A 19,287-nucleotide genomic window follows, 5' to 3' on the forward strand; every position below is an offset into this window, starting at 1 on the left:
AAAAAAAAAAAAAAAAAAAAAAAAAAAAAAAATTAGGAGACCCACCTGAGACCCGGCACACACCCTAATCTTGTCAGAGATCTCACCTCTGAACCACTGTTATAAAACCCCTCATCAGATCCTCCTGAGTTCTTTGAGGCAGGCACTGGCTGTGGCCCCTTTTGCCTGGCAAAGCAATAAAGCTATTCTTTTCTTTCTACTTCACCCAAAACTCCGAGATTCAATTCGGCACCAGTACAGGGAAGCTGCGCTTTCGGCATCAGTCAGGACTTCAACGTACGATGCGGGGTTTTGGCAGGGGGCAGGCAGTTCACAATTCAGCCCGCGACAGATGCCAGGGGATAAGGTGGGAAGCATCTAGCTCCTCAGAAGAAAGGCGCTCCTGGGCACCACCGGGTGGGGTTGCCAGGTGGGCACCAAGGAACCCAGGACTATTCCAGGCTGCCTGGCCCCCAATATTTGTACCCTGGAGCAGCAGTCCCCAGCCTTTTTGGCACCAGGGACTGGTTTCACGGAAGACAATTTTTCCACGGACTGGGGTCGGGGGGAATGTTTCGGGATGAGTCAAGCGCATTACCTTTACTGTGCACTTTATTTCTGTCATCATTACATGGTAATGTATAATGAAACAATTACACAACCCACCACAATGCTGACAGGAGGCGGAGCTCAGGCAGTAATGCGAGCGATGGGGAGCGGCTGTAAATACAGGCTAAGCTTCGCTCTCTCTCCCCCCACTCACCTCCTGCTGTGCAGCCTGGCTCCTAACAGGCCACCGACCACTACTGGTCCGTGGCCCAGGGACTGGGGACCCCTGTCCTGGACAGGTTCTCCAGCTCCCCCGCAGAATTTCTTCATATACACTCGAGTGGATTTGGAAAACTAATGGAACAGAGAGAGAATGGGGTGGGGCCAGTCCAGCTCGCCCCTGAGATTAGGCTTGGGGTGGGTCCAAGCCATCGCACTCCCCCATGGCTCTCCACCCCGTGTGATTTGGTGGGATCTGCATTAAAGCACGTAAACCAAGGGGCAGTTCTTGTCACTGACCAAGAATTCCTGCTTGGTGTTGGAGGGCGTGGAAGACAGTAAAAATCTATGTCAGAGGCCGCTCTGTTGATGGTCAACATGCACAGAGCATGCATGTCATGATGGCCTAGATGCGGCCCTTTTCAGCAGTACGAATTTTCCTGAGTATCCCTGACCTGACTGTCCTCTTCCACTGCTGAAGATACCCCAGAAGAGGTTCCCCTGCATTTCATTTCATGGTTTTAAATCTCTGGCCAGGAGGGAAAGGAGCTGGCTTCTCGCAGCCCAGAACATTCCTGGAGTTTTCTCCAACATTAACGAATAGGGCTGCTTTCTTTTCTGCCCCTTTCTCTGAATGGCTTGGTTCTGGAAGCTGAACTGGTCCACCCCATATGCCACAGAGCCTCTGATATTTCTGGGGAGGGGGGGGCGGTGGCTGCCCATTCTGACCTGTTCCACAACCTCAGGCGCCAATCAGGGGACACTGAGCCAGGCTCTCTCTCATCTCCCCCGCCCCTTCTGTCCTGCTGACCCCGGAGGGCAGCCCACAGCTTTGCTCAGCCCTTCCTGGTGCCCCATCGGAGCTCCAAGCCACCACACATTCTGCAGCAGCTTGGAAAACAGGAAACCTGAATTTTCAGTCCCAGCCTGAACTGGGAAAATCATTTGTCCTCTCTCGACCCCAGCTTCCTCATCTATGAAGTGAGCAGGTTGGCCGAAGCCAGGGCCGGGAAACAGATTCCCGGTGCGGCTCTCGTGGAAACTGTGCTGTGTCTGAGATTCACCTGAGCTTGTGGGGAAAGGGCGCCGTGGCTAAGCTGTGACATCTGCCCGGACTTGGGCCTGAGAGCACTGACCCTGTGGCGGCCTCTGGCCCTCCCAGGACCACAGAATCCACCCCAATTTCTAAATCCCCTCCTGCGCCCGGCCTGACACAGCACCTTCTGGACGGCCTCCAGGAGCTGCAGGGCACCTCACCACACCCAGGCCTCCTGGGTCAACACTCCCGCACCGGAAGGCGGGGCTAATGCCCACATATCTCCTAGACCCTAATTCCCTACTGACCCAGCGCTCACAGTCACCACCCCACCCCCGCTGCGCCCTAAGCACCCCAACATCCTCAGCCTCTTCTTAGACAGTCCCCTGCCTCCCTGCCTTAACCGAAGCTCGGCTTTCGCCAAAGACGCTGTTTCTCCTGCCGCCTCTCAGCTGGTGCTATCCTTCTCCCCCACACCGCCCCCCGCCAACATATCTCAGAGCTGAGGTGGGGGTCCTCCTGACCCCCCGTCACAATGTCCAGACCACCTCCCGGCCCTCTCATCACACCTGCTCCCCGGACGTCAGATGGCCCTGCAATTCTGCCCTCTCCTGTCCTCCAGGCCAGCCTCCGATCACTCAACCTCACATGAAATGAGTGTCTCTCTCTCTTCGGCACAAAACAAGTTTTGTCATTACAGATTTTGTAATTTCCTTCTTTCCTGAATCAAACCTGCCACCAGGGATGTTAGGGCCAACATCCTATGTGTTGTGGCTTGGTATTCCTTCCCAGAATTGAGGGAGGTTTCCCTGCTCAGAATTTTGAAACTCAAACTCTACCAAGCCATGTGGTAGGAAATCGGTCGGCAGGTAGGTCATCATTAATCTTTCATCCGGTTGACTCTGTGATGAATAATCCCACAGACTGACAAACTCCCTTGGAGTCACACGAACGATGGCCGCCAACAGATGCCCTCCCAGTTTACGGGTTTAAGGCCATCACCCTGAGGGGTCTGGAAGAATTCAAGAAGAGCATTCTCAGCCCAAAGACTCTATCGGGCAGTTTCAGACTAAGGAAGCCCCGCAGCCTCTCTCCTAAGGAAACAGCTTCGAAAATCTCTCTAGATATTTTTCATCTGTGTCTGCCAAGCTGTGATTCACAAACCTAGCTAATATTTGTCCGTCAGAAATTAAGAGAAAGCAGGCAATCAGACTGAGAAAAATAAGAATAACCTAATAAACAAGTCACAGATCTGACTCTGACTTATTTCAAGGGATGATACTTGATGAAGAGTATGTCCTTCTCCCTTCTCTGGAATTGAAAGTCTTATCTTTTATGAAACGATGGTGATGACAGTGAGGTGGAGTTACCTGGAAGAGTTACATTTAAATCAGTCCTCCAAATTCACTGTGCAGTTTTTCTGGTAAAATCCCCAAATCAGAGGACCACAGAGCTGGAAGCTGCATCATCACTCTTCCAGAAACCAGCCCAGACTTTTCCTGATTCACCCAGAGAGGGGTGGGCCCAATAGACTTTCTGGCCTGGAGTTGCCACCAGCAAACTGGTCCCCAGCCCTGCTTTCTTCCTAAAATGAGAAGCCAGCCTCTTAGATCGTTTTTGGTAATTAACTACTGCAAAATAAGAGAACAAACTGCAGGAGAGGAGAACAGACTCAAAGGATCTTTGCTCCTAGTCTCAGAGCACAACAGTTGTGACCACCTAAACCCCTTCTCAGGTCCTCTCCCAAGCCTCCTGTCTCTTTGTCAGGCAGCGACTGGCCCACTAAGGAAGGCAGGGCTGTCCCAGGGTGTTCCATATGCCTGCTCTTCACAAAGACGGGGGCACACATGTTGGTTCAGCAAAAAAGACTGTGAGCCTGCATAGGGTCTGCCTTGCCCGTGAGCACCTAACACAGCGCCTGCAGGACTCCTGATGATGGGTGGAGAAAACTGGCCTACAGACCACCTGCAACTAAGGAAGCACACGGGGTCATTTCCTGCCGAGGCCACAGAAGGTCTGGCCCGGGGCTGTTCCCAGCTCACTCTTGTTTGCCGACCAGGCGTGGCCATGGTGCACCCTTGAGCAGCAATCCTCCAGTCACCCAGGCTCTCAGGGCCAGAATTAGCAGCTGGACCTCCCAGGAACCCCCGCAGGAGCATTCAATGTCCTAGAAACGAAGAGCCCAGAACCCGGACCACACTCTGCAATCATCCCTCGTAAATTCCAGACCCAAAGACATGACGTTTTATGTGGCACACGGTTAGCACATTCCTCGAACTCTGAGAGCTGTGTCTGAGAAAACCCAAAGTAACTACACAGAGTAAACTCCAGTCACCTATACGGCTTAGGCTTAAAATGGCAAAACAACCTATTCCGACCAAATGAGCAAATCTTTTAAAACGCACAACAAATGCTCTCTCTTTCCCTGGGGATGGAAGATGGGTTCCAAGTCTAGCTCACCCCAGAGGTCCCAGGACAGCTGTTGCTTTGGTACCACTGTTGTTTGGCCAGTTTTCTGGACCTGGGACAGCTGCGTACCCCCAACCAGTCAGAATGGGCACCTCAGATGGAAAGATGCAGAAAATGACCCCAAAGGCCCTGTATTTCCCTGTGCTGTACAATATATCCTTGTTGCTTATCTATTTTATACATAGTAGTTTGTACATCTTAATCTCCTACCCCTGTCTTGCCTATTCCCCCTCCCCTCTCCCCACTGGTAACCACTAGTCTGTTCTCTATATCTGTGAGTCTGTTTCTGTGTTGTTATATTCATTCCTTTGTTTCATTTTTTAGATTCCACATATAAGTAATAACATAGAATATTTGTCTTTGTCTGATTTATTTCGCTTAGCATAATACTCTCTAGATCCATCCATGTTGCTGCAAATGACAAAATTTCATTCTTTTTTATGGCTGAGTAGTATTCCATTGTGTATATGTACCATATCTTCCTTATCCATTCATCTGTTGAAAGGCACTTGGGTTGCTTCCATTATCTTGGCTATTGTAAATAATGCTGCTATGAACATTGGGTGCATATATCTTTTCAAATTAGTGTTTTCACTTTCTTTGGATAGATACCTAGGAGTGGAATTGCTGGATCATATGGTAGTTCTATTTTTAGTTTTTTGAGAACACTCCATACTGTTTTCCACAATGACTGTACCACTTTACATTCCCACCAACATTGTACAAGGGTTCTGTTTTCTTCACACCCTCTCCAACATTTGTTACTTGTGTTATTTTTGATGATGGCCATTCTGACAGGTGTGAGGTGATATCTCATTGTGGTTTTGATTTATATTTCCCCGATGATTAGTGGCATTAAGCATCTTTTCATGTGCCTGTTGCCCATCTGCATGTCCTCTTTGGAAAAATGTCTATTCAGGTCTTCTGTCCATTTTTTTATTGGGTTGTTTGGGTTTTTTTGCTGTTGAGTTCTATGAGCTGTTTATATATTTTGGTTATTAACCCCTTATCGGTTATATCATTTGCAAATATTTTCTCCCATCCTGTAGGTTGTCTTTGCATGTTGTCAATGGTTTCCTTTGCTATACAGAAGATTTAAAGCTTCATTAGGTACCATTTATTTTTGTTTTTATTTCTTTTGCCTTAGGAGACATATCCAAAAATATACTGTTACAATTTATGTCAAAGAGCGTTCTGCCTAGCAACAAGGGACATGATGGACCCAGGGCAAGCAGCAACCACCCTGGCATCAAGGGACAAATACTTTCCTCATCAATATTTTCTGTCAAAATACTTGCAATCAAAAGAGGAAAATGACAGAGGAAATTTTCACATATTGAAGTATGGGGAAGTCTTTCTGGCTTACACATGATTTAACTGAAACTTTACGCTACCCAGAACAGTCTGCTTTGTGGCCTGTCACACATACACTGCACATCGGTTTTAGCCACGGAAGAAAAGAATGTATTTAAAAAATCAAAATGCAGTAACTGTGGTTCAGGCATCTCTACATGTGGAGTTAGATGAAGCCCAGAGGAGCGTGCTGGTGATAGCACTAACACCAGTATAAATGCTGAGGGCCCTCACGTACAAACTGGGTGAGTCGCACAGCGGCCCTGAGACAGCGGCCACTACTGTTCCTATTTAGCAGATGAGGAAACTGAGTTTTCTGGGGTTAGATAACCTGCCCAAAGACCCTTGGTTCTGAACCAGCTGGATTTGAACCCAAGAGGCTGATTCAGAACCCATGACACTGCAGGGGAGCAAAAGTAGACCCCAAAATGTGTCTCTTAGGCATGAGGACTAATTTAGGCTGATTATTTTTAAGAAACAGAAGACTCAAGAAGTCTTTCTGTTTACCTCCCCTGAACAGCCTAAAAGAATGTAGAGCAAGGAGCCATTCCAGTAAGTGAGCTATCCCCATAGATATAGATAGTATGAACTGAGTGGCAGACAGGGAGGAACCCAGCCAAGTCTGTTTGTCAAAATTCTTCTCTGAGTCCCATTGTCTTGCTGGCCCAGCAAACACTTGTTTTCCAAACATTCGCTTTTCCATCTTCATGTGAATTGCATTCTCCCCTTTGACATCCCAAACCACTACCCCCAACATCCTCTTTTGTCTTTAGCTGAAGATGGTATTTAAGATGAGAGTTTCAGCCATTTTGGTGAGTTACGCATTTTTCCTGGGTCTTTCCCATGTACACGTTATTAAACTTTCATTTAATTTCCTCCTGTTGATCTGTTTCATGTCACTTGAATTCTTAGACCAGCCGGAAGAACCTAGAAGGGTAGAGGGAAATGTCTTCCTCCCCCAACAATGCTAACGAGGACATGTTTACAGTTTCTATTACAATGTGCATTACCACACTGCACTGTGCTAACTCTCCTCCAGCAATCTTGGAATGGGCTCCTTAGTTATTTACTTATTTTTTAATAATAAATAAGGACTACTGACCTAGATCCCTGAACAAAGAGAGGAAAAACCACAGACCTTCCCCACCTCCCACCCCAGGGATTGTCTGTGGCTGGGTCTGAGGACAAAAGGTCTGTATACATAATATACTCTCTTCCTCACCAAAGCCCCCTCCCTGCAGGAAGATGCTGTGTCTCAGGAGCTATAGAAGCTGCATCCTTACTTGTACTTTGCCACAGCCCACACACACTTGCTCAAATGGTTTCAATTTCCACCTCACTGTTGCAAACCAGAAGTTGAAGAACGCTCTGAATTTCTGTACCCCTGACTGGGTGGAGGAAGCATAACATCTGTATCTGGATTTCCAGGGATGAGGGGGTCGCCCTGATCCAAAGCCTGGTGCACAGACTCAGGAACTAAATAAAACACCAAGAGTAGGAGCTATTAGCTCCATGGTAATGAAATAACTGCTGTCTTGCCACGAATATTTTAGTAGGAAAGAAACAAGCTTATTAAACAGGAGATGTGTCTGTATATGTTGGGGGAATCCAAATATAGTCAGAAAGGGAACCTGGAGTAGAAGCGTTAGGTGGTCAGAGCCCTGATCCTAGCACCTGCCAGCTGTGTGACCTTGGTAAGTAGCTTAACCTCTCTGAATCTCCATTTCCTCATCCAACAAATGGGGATGCAATATCTGCTCCAACTAATTTATAGTGTGGTTTGTGAAAAAATGGAAGTGAAGCCATCATACAATGCAAGTGAATCTGTACACTAATGATATTATGGTCACAAACACACCAGGATTTAATGAGCAGAAGACTCCTTCAAATGAATTCTCTTAAGCTGTGAGACAAGGAACAGGCTAAGGATGACCCTCCTCTCTCTAAAAGTTATGAAGCCCTAATTTCCCCCGGTCACAGAAGCCTGTGAATATGAAGAGGGTCACATTTATAGTCACCATGCATGTTTCCTTGCCCCTTCCCCTGTAGACTAAGGCCAGGGTCCCAGACCCGTACAACCCCTCCTCCCAGTGTTTCTGGGGGTCCCCGGGGGCACCACTGTCCACTGGGTACCTTCTTCTCCCACCATTGCTGCCTCTGATGCTCTAGAGTCCAAAGGGGCCCAGGGTTGCCCAGGGATTTGTAACATGTTTGTTTGTTTGCTGGTTTTGGCTGTACCGGGTCTTAGTTGTGGCACACGGGATTTTTAGTTGTGGCATGTGGACTTCTTAGTTGTGGCATGCATGCGGTATCTAGTTCCCCAACCAGGGATCGAACCCAGGCCCCTGCATTGGGAGCGCTCACCAGACCACCAGGGATGGAACTCGGGCCCCCTGCATTGGGAGCGCCCGCTGGACCACCAGGGATGGAACCCAGGCCCCTTGCACTGGGAGCACCCACTGGACCACCAGGGACGTCCCGTAACATGTTTTGTCAGAGGCGTCCCAAACCCAGGGTCCCTCCCATCTTCCTGAAACTGCTCATTCTCTCTTTGCTCAGAGCCCCTTTTCTCCCTGAAACTCCATGATCCCAGAGAGGCTAGCTGTGGACATATTCTGCCCTCCTCAGGACCACCTTCCGCTCTGACCCTGAAGCTGTGCACAGCCAAACCCACCATAGTCGACCCCTTCCCTTGGGACAGGCGCTCTGCTGGGACCCTCCTTGGCCTCTCGTGCGGAGACCCCTTGGGGGGCTGCCCCACGAGTTCACCAGAGAGGCCCAGACTTTCTGAATCCCACATTCTACCTTCACTCTAAATCACCACAACATGGCTTTTTTTTTTTTTTCTTCCGCAGCTTGGAAAACAGGACTCTCCAGCACCCAGGGGGCTCCAGGGATAGACTCTGTTCATCTGCGCCGGGCCTGGTCATTCCATCCCATTGGCCTATGCTGACTGCTCCAGGGATGGGGATGTCCATGCAAATTTAGGCCAAAGATACCTGAGAAGTTTGCTGGGGTTTTCCTGGCTCCTAAGAGATACTTGGGAAACTGGCCTCTTTCCCTCTGGAAATGGACTAAGAAGCGTTGTTCCTGGCAACCATCCTAGGTACGAAGGGACCAGCTTAGGATGGTACCCTTACTGCACACAGCAAAGCAGAGAGACTAAGAGGACCTCGTCCTTGGCACCATCGAGCTGCAGAATCAAACTGATCCACTTTCTAAGCATTTCGTTATGATTTTTAAATGTTTGGATGGGTCAGCAAATAGCCTGAAACATCTGACCTGACGGAGGAATACTTTCAAAAACATGTGTCCTGAAACCGGCTTGAATTCTTTTTTTTTTTTTTTTTCTTTGCGGTACGCGGCCCTCTCACTGTTGTGGCCTCTCCCGTTGTGGAGCACAGGCCCCAGACGCGCAGGCTCAGAGGCCATGGCTCACGGGCCCAGCCGCTCCGCGGCACATGGGACCTTCCCGGACCGGGGCACGAACCCGTGTCCTCTGCATCGGCAGGCGGACTCTCAACCACTGCGCCACCAGGGAAGCCCCCGGCTTGAATTCTTTTGCCGCAAGAACTTTAAGTCAAGTGTACCTCCAGGTGCTACTGGCCTTTTCTCAGGGAGGAATGGACATTGCCAGGAAACCTCAACCACAAAGCTCATCACAACACCGTTGGAGCTACGTGAGATGGTCTCCTCAGCACGCAGGAGCCCTTTCACTTTACAGGCATAATTTCTACTGGTGGCAGTCACCGGACGCTGCTCCCCACCCCCTGTCGCAGCATGGCATTTGACGCTTCCTGCCTTCCTCGCCCATCCTTAACTCTTGGTACTCCTTTCGGGGTATAATGGTGGGCTCAGGCTGCCTGTGTGATGTGGCCACCCGAGGCGGCTCCTGCACCCTCGTCTTGGCCGGGAAACTGGCAACTCCTGCAGCTCTGCAGTGCGTGCTCTGGAATCAGGTCATCTGGGTTCAAACCTTCAGGGGTGACCTTGGACACGTCCTTACCTCCTCCAAGTTTCCCCAGATGGAAATGATAACAGCACGCAGCCTCCAGGATGCTGAGAGCATTAGATTATACGGTGCATGTCGCGTACAGCCTCCCTTTTCAACAGGCCAGCGTCCTCAGGTCACTCCCACGTGGGGATTTAGCAGAAGGGGAGTGGTGGCTGAGAAAGCTCCCACCAGCCTCCGAGCCGCTCAGAGGCCACTTCTCCCTCCTCCAGACCCGGTCCTGCCCTCTCAGCCCCACACTCTCTCCTCTGGCTTCTTCTCTGACAGACTCTTAAAGAAACTCTGAGTCCTAGATTTGAGCTAAGGGATCATTTCTGCCTCAAGATCCCACCCACTTCCCTCCAAACATCACCCCTCAAGCACCAGCTCAGGTTCTGCCCCCTTCATAAATAAATATTGGTTTTCCCATTGCCTCACTGCCCCTAGAGCTTATCATCTATTCGAAAAAGACAGCATTTGGCAGGTTACATAACACATACAGTAGGTGCCTAATAAACACCTGTTAAAGTGAATCCTCCTGAGACCTGGCTGTGAGAGGCCAGGCCCAGAGTCAGCTGTGAGCTCAGGTACGGCTGCCCCAAAACCAGGTCTCTATTTGCACTGATTCCGGGCCAGTTTTCATAAGTGTCCCAGATTCCGTACCATGACCTTGCTGGGGTTTCCTTGAACTTCCTGGTTCAGACTCACCTATGTCTCGTCCACTATTTACAGACATTGCATACATGCTGCTTTGAATCCTTCGGTTTCTGGTCCTCCAACTTCATCTTTCACACAATCAGGCCCTCAGACCACGTCCACGTGACCCCCAATCACAGAGCATTTCCAAGACAAGGCTGTGTTCTTCCTGAGCCCGGCAGCAGGACCGTCTCTGAAATCCCAGCCACTGCCACCACCATCACCACAGCTGACCGCTCACGTGCTGACTGGTGGATACATGTTATAACATCTCTGTGAGAGCGGGTTTATACGTGAGATTGGGTAACCACACATCTCACATATGATGGAGCTGGGATTTAAATGCACGTTGGTCACTCCAAAGCCAGGAGAAGCCCCAGCCGGTCCTCGGGAGGGGCAGAGTTGCTCTGAGGTACCTTTCATCTCCGCGGACAGGGAGGTGGTCCCTTACCAGCAGATTTGGGGAAGCTTCTTCTGACTTGGCTGGTAGTGGAGAAGTGGGCTGCCCATGCTCGAGCTCTGTCTGTTCTTCAGCTGAATCTTCTCAGGAGGCCCTCCTCCCCAAGAGAGGAGGAAACGGGCACATTGTCTCCTGAAACAGCTTTACCTCATTTCAATTCTTTCCCAAACACCAAAGTGCCCTCCAGTGAAAAGGGTCTCCATGTGTCTCCCCCACCCCAGGATGGGTTCATTCATCCATCCATATCCAGGCTGCACCCATCACACGCTTGTTGTGAGATCCTGTGCAGGTCACAAAACACACACAGGCTATGCCACAGGCCCTGCCCACAAAGGGCACAGTTGGCCAGTCCTACCTTCACAAAATCTCCGGAATTCCACCTTGACTGGGCTGAGAGCTCTGCTTTTTGTGCTGCGGCAGCCACCTTGCAGTCGTGAGGACCAAGGCAAGGGCCAAGCCAGTAGTTGAGGACGATGGAACAGGAAGATGGGAAGAGCTTCGGTGACACTGCTGAGCTGTTCAAAACTGCTTGTTTTCAGGCTTCAAGTCATATGAGATAATAAATGTCCTTGAGGTCCAGCTGGAAGCATTGTAAGTGGTACACTCTCTCCACGTGGCAGGAAAGGTTCCCAGAATCAGGTCCGATCTAAGCCCTTACAGCCTGGGATCCAAAAGGGAAGAGACCTTCTTCCCACCAGTCTCCGCACAGCAAATGTCATGGAAGGGCTAGTCAATGCCGTTTACCCTGCCTGCCCACCCCAGGTCGGTCACTACCAGTAATACCCTGGGTCAGCCTGGTGGATCACAGAATGGTGGGCAGCCCAGAAAGCAGTACTGGACGTTGAGTCCGCCCATGGTCACAAAGGAGGGGCACAGTGTTTGACTAAAACCACAGCCTTATGTGGTCCCTTATGGTGAACACAGGCCAACCAGGGCAATACAGTGGCTAAAATGGGATTTAAGAGCCAAGTTGAACCCCCGGTTCTGGATCATCTTTGAAAAGCACAAACGGGCTCATATGGTGGCAGCTATAATTCAGAGGGTGGTACGGGTGCGTTTCACACTTTGCTGGGATGACATGTCAGCTGTAAGGGTGAAGAGGCAGCACCGTGACCCCATCTCCCGACTTGCGGCAGAGGGGAGGGCAGGTGAGGCCCAGAAAGGAGCACCTGCCCACGGTGGGGTGCAGGCTTGGATGAAGTTGAAAGTTAAATCAGCATCAGGATGGTCAAAACTGGCTGGAGAATTCATAACGCACAGCAGATGGGGACAGTAAATATGAGAGCTGTAGGACAGCAAAGGGGATAAAAAAAAAGCCTGGATGGGGGAACAGTGTGTTGATTCTGTCCCCATAAGCCAGAAGCCCAAGTGGACCCACGGGCCTGGGAACATCGGGTCGGGCCGAGGCATACAACACACACCCTCCAGGGTTGCACGAGAGCGGTGGAAATCACAGGTCTGTGCCGTGGAAGCTTCAGTTCCTGCACCACCGCTCAGCCCAAAAAGCCGATGCAAATGTTCAATAGAAAGTATATAAAAAGGTCACAGGCAGTTGGGTGGGACTGAAGGTCATCCAGCCAATAAGCCTTGTTTGCTTTTGGCAAGTCGTTCTGTTTGCTTTTCTTTCTAAGTCATTCAAACCAGTTACTCGTTATTTAAAGGTATGAGGAAGGATCACAATATATTAAGTTTCTTAAAGGTTATAAAATGGATCGTACACTTGGAGACTAATTATGTCAAAAAGAACAGCTTTAGTGTATGTGTGTCTACGTGTAGACAGCGGGAAAAGAGCTCCATGAAATTATCGCGGGTAGTTACTTTTTTCCCATATTTTCCTTTTTTTTTTTTCGGTACGCGGGCCTCTCACTGTTGTTGCCTCCGGATCCGCAGGCACAGCGGCCATGGCTCACGGGCCCAGCCGCTCCGCGGCACGTGGGATCTTCCCGGACTGGGGCACAAACCCATGTCCTCTGCATCGGCAGGCGGACCCTCAACCACTGCGCCGCCAGGGAAGCCCTCATATTTTCCAATTTTTAAACCAACAACTCATAATGTACAAAATCATAAAACTGCAACTTTAAAAAATAAACCTGTTTGTTGGCACATCTCCTGTGGCCGCTCAGTGATCGTCTTCCAAGCAGAGACGCCCAGGGTTCAGGAGTCAGAAGACGGGTTTGCACGCAGCTCAGCTGTTCGTTAGCCACTTCCAGACGTCATTTGCCTTCCGAGTCTCCAGTTCCTTCACCTGTAAAATTAGAGTAGTACTCACTTTGTCTAACTCTCAGGGTTATTGCAAGATTCTAAATTTTAAATCAGGATGATGTAATGGGAAGTTCGAAAATGACTAGACAGCCTTCCAGGGACCCCCTTTCTCCCAGTCGCCCTCATCTCCCGGCCACTACTCTCCCATCTGCTCTTCTCGCTTCTCTCTTTCTCCCCGGCTGGTAAAGACGAGAAGCTCTTTGAAGCTCAAGCCACGATCACTTCCCCTTCCTGACCTACTCTCTGCCCTCGATGAGTTCACCCCTTCCTTAGACTTCAGCTACCATCGGTACAAACTGACGTCTCCAGCTCAGACTTTCAAATCCGTATCTCCAACTACTTCTAAATATAAAGACTTGACGCTCTCAGTCACCTCAAACACAGCACAGCCCGAATGAAACTGACGACCTTTCCGGATCCCCCCAGGCAAAGCTGGCCCTCTTCCTGGTTCTCCTCCCTGAGGTTGCTGTCAGCACTCAACCAGATACCCAGGGAGCGCCCCTCGCTCCTCCCTGTCCCTCGTCGCCCACGTCCATTCCATCACCATTTTACATTCCAAGTACCTCCGGAACCTTTACTCTTTATGCTCCATGACTGTAGTCGGGGCCACCACTGTCTCTCACCTGCATTACGGTGACAGCCCACAAACTGGAACCCCTGCATCCACTCACCACTCCCTGAAATCCGTTCTCCATAGTGCATCCAGGAAAAGTTTTTTTATTTTTTTATTTACTTATTATTTTGTGGGATCTTAGTTCCCCATCCAGGGATTGAACCCAGGGCCACCGCAGTAAAAGCGCACAATCCTAACCACTGGACCACCAGGGAACCCCCGAGGGAAAGATTTTTCAAATCCACCTTACCGAGGTGTAATGTACATGCAATCGGAGTGTTGTGTTTCTTTACACAACACCCTCCTCTGTGTACCTCGCCCCACAGTTTCCAGCTGCTTCAGCTGCTCTGAACCCTGATTTCTTCCAGACCCTCAGCTTAGCGGGACCTCTGTGCTCTGCTGGACTCCAGCTCTCTGTGTCATGGTTGGGAAATTGTTCCCAGACAGAAAGTTGGGTGGCCATTGGGCTCACCTCATGAGTTTTTCCTTCTGTCAGGGATCAACAGTCTTGTGCTGCCTGTCATTCAATGCCTGAAAATAGTTATCTCTTACATCTTGTCAAGTTTTATAGGGGTGTGTGGTGGGAGGGCTAGTCTGGTACCAGTTACTCCATCGTGGGTGGAAACAGAAGTCCAGAGGAAGCTAAATAAAATATAGATCTGATCACATTATTCCTCTGGTCAAAATCCGTCCATGGATCCATGGCTCTAAGGATAAAGATCCAATGTGAAACGGCCTGCAGGGCCCTGTGTGATCTGAGCCTGCTCTCACTCCAACTCTATCCCCTTCTCCTCCCGCCTACATGCCTTCCTCAGCTTCTGGCGACTTTGAGTCTCTTGCCATGTCTTCTCCTCCCATTTGGCTTTTGTACATCACAGTACTCATCCTAGCACTCTTCCCCTCCCTCCTCACCAGCTATAAAGTTACCATGAACAAAACACTGTGAAGCTGGCACAAGATTAGACAGAACAGAGTCCAAAAACAGACACAGGGATGCATGCAACTCATTACAAGGGGAAAGGAAGGAATTATTTAATGAAGGCTGTTAGTTCGATTGGCTAACTATTTGAGAAAATATTAAGTTTTATCCCTAACTAACCCCTTATTCAAAATCAAAATTCAGACAAAGTATTAATAAGCAAAACATATAAAGAACTACTTCAAATTGATTTTTTTAAAAAAACAAATATAAAAATGGGAAAGGGAAATACACTGATAAACATATGAAAATATAAACATATAAAAATATATCCCAACTCATACAATAAAATATAAACTAAAGATAGTAAAATATCAATAGTATCCAATGTAGGTGAGAGTAGGGGAAACAGGTCCTCTCCTGCACTGTTAGAACATGAATTAGTGCTGCCGTGTCATCAAGTTTCCAACGAACATACACTCTGACTTATCACATTTCCGGGAAGCTATCCTACAGAAATAGCAGCATGACCGCAAAATTGCTTGCATCGGCAAAAAAAAAAAAAAAAATTTGGAAAGAACTCTAGCGCCCATCAATAAGAATATATATAAATAAATTATAGTGCATTAATACACCATCCATTTGAAACGTGAGGTAGCTCTAAAGTACTTGTAAATGTGTCCACAGTACGATGTTGAGAACTAAAAGTGAGTTGCTAAACAAAAGAAACAGTATGATACTAGTGACGTGTGTGTCTACACACACACATATCTGAGAAAGGAATCGGGATAGAGCCTCAGATTCAAACTCAATTCTTTAAGGGTAAGACTTTAAGGGTAAGGGGGAACAGAAGGACCCTTATGTTGTACTTCATATACTTCTATGTTATTTGAACCTGTTACAAAGAATGTTTCACTTTTGTAATTTAAAAACAACTCGTGTGTATGTTAAGAGTGATGGACTGTTATTACAATCAACTATGGGGCTGGTGAGCTCCTGTGATTTAACATCTCAGCAGCAGGCGTGACTGCCGCCTGGTGGTCACATGCCACCATGGCGGGTTGCCTATCTGAGGGTTTCTCAGCCTCCCCACTGTTGCCACGTGGGGCGGGATCGTTCTTTACTGCAGGGAGGGTGCCCTGTGCCTTGTAGGATGTCTAGAGCATCCCTTGCCTCTGTCTCTAGATGCCAGTGACACCCCCTCCCCAAGTGGAGACAACCAAAAAGGTTTCCAGACACTGGCAACTGTCCCCCTTAGGGGCAAAAGCATCCCTGGTTGAGAACCATGGATCTAAGACTCTTGTGAATGCAAAATAAATAGATAAAATGTGTTCGTTCATTTGCTCACAAACAGCTCACATGAGGCAAAGTCTTTGCGAGATAAGTTCCTCATGTCAGCTGGAAGGAGTGAACTCTAACCCACGGCGGCTCTTCACAGCTTTGTGAGGTTCTGAGCTTTAAATTCAGTTAACAGGAAAATCCCCTCTTATCCAGTGACCCCCACAACAGCCTCAGGCAGAAATAACAAGGATGGCGATTCCTGGCACACATACCCCACACTCTACTCAGACCTCTGGCAGCAACTCACAGCGATCCACGCTGCGGCCTCATCACAGTGCTCCAGTCAGCAACTGTCACAACCATCACCCAGACAGGAAGCCTCTTTATCCCTTGGACTTGAGTCTTCCCTCCCCCACCTAGGGCTGAAGCAGGGGTGAAGTGGCACTGACGAGGGGGATCCTGTTTGAGAAGCCTCTCTGTCCCCCCAAACCTGAGACCCCGCTCGCCCACAGAGAGAATCCAGGCTCCAGATGGTACCAGCAGGGGGATCCTGCCACAACAATCGGCTGGCCCAGGAAGTACTCTGTCTCAACCGGACCTGGGAATCTCCACTCCCCCCCAAAACACACACACACACACACACACACACACACACACACACACACACCTAGAGACAGCAGGTGGTTGGGTGGCACTGGCAGTGGGATGCCACCACACAAAGCACCCGACCCAAGAAGCACTATTTTTCCTCAAGGGCTGAAGACCCCTTTCCCCACCTTGGACCAGCCTGGGGAAGCTCTTTCCACCCACTCAGGCAGCATCAGCAGGCACCAGCGGGAGCCCTAGCAGTACCAGATAAACCAAGCAGACCAAATGAGTACCACAAAGGCTCTGAAAATTAAATTGCCATTGAAACCACAGCCCACGAAAGTACACCAAGACCTCCAAGTAGGTTGACGATGTTCTAAAACAGAAGATTTACAGAGGACCTAGACTCTCCTAATGTAACAGACAAAATATCCCGGAATCAATACAAAATCATCCATTATACCAAGAGCCAGGAAAATCACAACCTGGAGGAGAAAAGGCAACAAACTAACGCCAATACTGAGACAAATCGGACATTGGAATCATCTGACAAGGATTTAAAGCAGACATCGTGGACTTCCCTGGTGGCGCAGTGGTTAAGCATCCATCTGGTAACTCAGGGGACACAGGTTTGAGCCCTGGTCCGGGAAGATCTCACATGCCATGAAGCAACTAAACCCGTGCGCCACAACTACTGAGCCTGCGCTCTAGAGCCCACAAGCCACAACTACTGAAGCCCGTGCAGCACAACTACTGAAGCCCGCGTGCCTAGAGCCCGTGCTCCGCAAAAAGAGAAGCCACCGCAATGAGAAGCCCACGCACCGCAACGAATAGTAGCCCCCGCTCGCCGCAACTAGAGAAAGCTTGTGTGCAGCAACGAAGACCCAACGCAGCCAAAAAGTAAATAAATAAATAAAGCAGCCATTGTTTGAAAAAAATGTTCAATAAGAATTTACAAATTCACTCAAAACAAACTATATAGAAAATCTTAGCAAAGAAAAAGAAGTTATAAAAAATGAACCAAAGGAACATTATAAAACTAAAAAATACAAATACTGAAATTAAAAACTCACTGGATGGACTCAACAGCAGAGCGGAAATGACAGATTTTCGAATCAGTGAACTTGAAGACAGATCAATTGAATGTACCCAATCTGAACAACACAGAGAAAACAGACTGAAAAGAAATGAACACAGCCTCAGAGACCTGTTGCAACAATGACAAAAGATCCAGCAATCTTAACATCAGAGTCCCAAAAGCACAGGAAAGAGAAGGTGGAGCTGATAGAGTATTCAAGAGAACAATGGCAGATAAGTTTCCAAATTTGCTGAAAGACATAAACTTAACAGATTCAAGAAATAAACTCAACAAAATCCCTGCTGAGACACATCATAATTAAAATTCTGCAAATTAAAGACAAAGAAAAAAATATTGAAAGCAGCAGAGAGAAATGCCGCATTACCTACAGGAGAGCACCAATCTGAATGACAGCAGGCTTCTCATTTGAAACCATGAAGGCCAGAAAGAAATGGCACATTTTCAAGTGCTGTCAACTTGAAGGACAAGAACTGTCAACCACGACTGAATATCCAGCTAACCTATCCTTCAGGAATGAAGAGGAAATCCATTCTCAGATGACTGGAAACTGAAAGAATTTGTCACTTAGCAGACTTACCCTTAAAGAATGGCTAAGAGAAGTTCTATCAAAAAATGAATGCTAAAGGAAGGAATCAGGGAGCATCAGGAAAGAAAAATGGAAAGAGCAGAAATATGGGCAAATACAACTGACTACACTTATCCTCATGAGTTTTACAAGTATATAATGTTCCTCTTTTGTCCAATATGATGTTTTATCTTGAATCTACTTTTATTAATAATAACATTGTGGTCTGAGTATTCTTTTAATTCATATTTGCCTGGTATATCTTTTGCCATCACTTTGTTTTTAATCTTTCTGTGTTGCTTGGTTTCTGATGTAAAGAACATATTGTTGCATCTTGGGGTTTGTCTTTTGTGGGGGTTTTTTCCATTGTTTGTTCCTTTTTAATTTAAACTGAAGTTCTCTGCCTTTTGATCAGTAGGTTTGGCCCATTTACATATATTGTGATAAGTGATATAACAGGTCTTATTCTGTGTTTTCCCTTTACCACTTTCTTGTTTTTTGCTTTCCTCTTGTCCAGTTTTCTATTGAATAATCAATTGTTTTCTTCTGGTTTGAGTGTTATATGTTCTACTTTTATTCTCATGGTACTTGTACCTAAGTTGTAAAATCCACACCTATGTTTCTTCTCTCCCTATCCATTTATTAAGCTTGTGAATATGTACATCCCCTCTCTAATCAAGACAAGTAACTTACTCTCACTTTCTCATTTCTACTTCCCACCCTCTTCCCCACAGGTATCATTAAAATTTTAGTATCCCACTGTTATGTACACGTAGTTGGTGTCACCCTGTCTCACTATATCTGCTCCTTGATTATTAAGACGATAACAAACTCTTTACTAAAGTATTCTTTTTTTTTTTTTTTTTTTTTTTTTGCGGTACGCAGGCCTCTCACAGTTGTGGCCTCTCCCGCTGCGGAGCACAGGCTCCGGACGCGCAGGCTCAGCAGCCATGGCTCACGGGCCCAGCCGCCCCGCGGCATGTGGGATCTTCCCGGACCAGGGCACGAACCCGTGTACCCTGCATCTGCAGGAGGACTCTCAACCACTGCGCCACCAGGGAAGCCCTTTACTAAATTATTCTTTTCCTTACTTTCTTTGTATCTTGAAGCATCTCCCTCATTTTTTCTCTTCTTGCTGAAATACTTCCTCCAAGAATATTTCCAAAGTCTTACATGCGTAAGAGTATCTATATTTTACCTCATTTACA

The sequence above is a fragment of the Aethalodelphis obliquidens genome, unplaced genomic scaffold (genome assembly GCF_003676395.1).
Source record: "Aethalodelphis obliquidens isolate GAN/ISIS:26980383/991018 unplaced genomic scaffold, ASM367639v1 scaffold38, whole genome shotgun sequence".
Taxonomy (NCBI): Eukaryota; Metazoa; Chordata; class Mammalia; order Artiodactyla; family Delphinidae; genus Aethalodelphis; species Aethalodelphis obliquidens.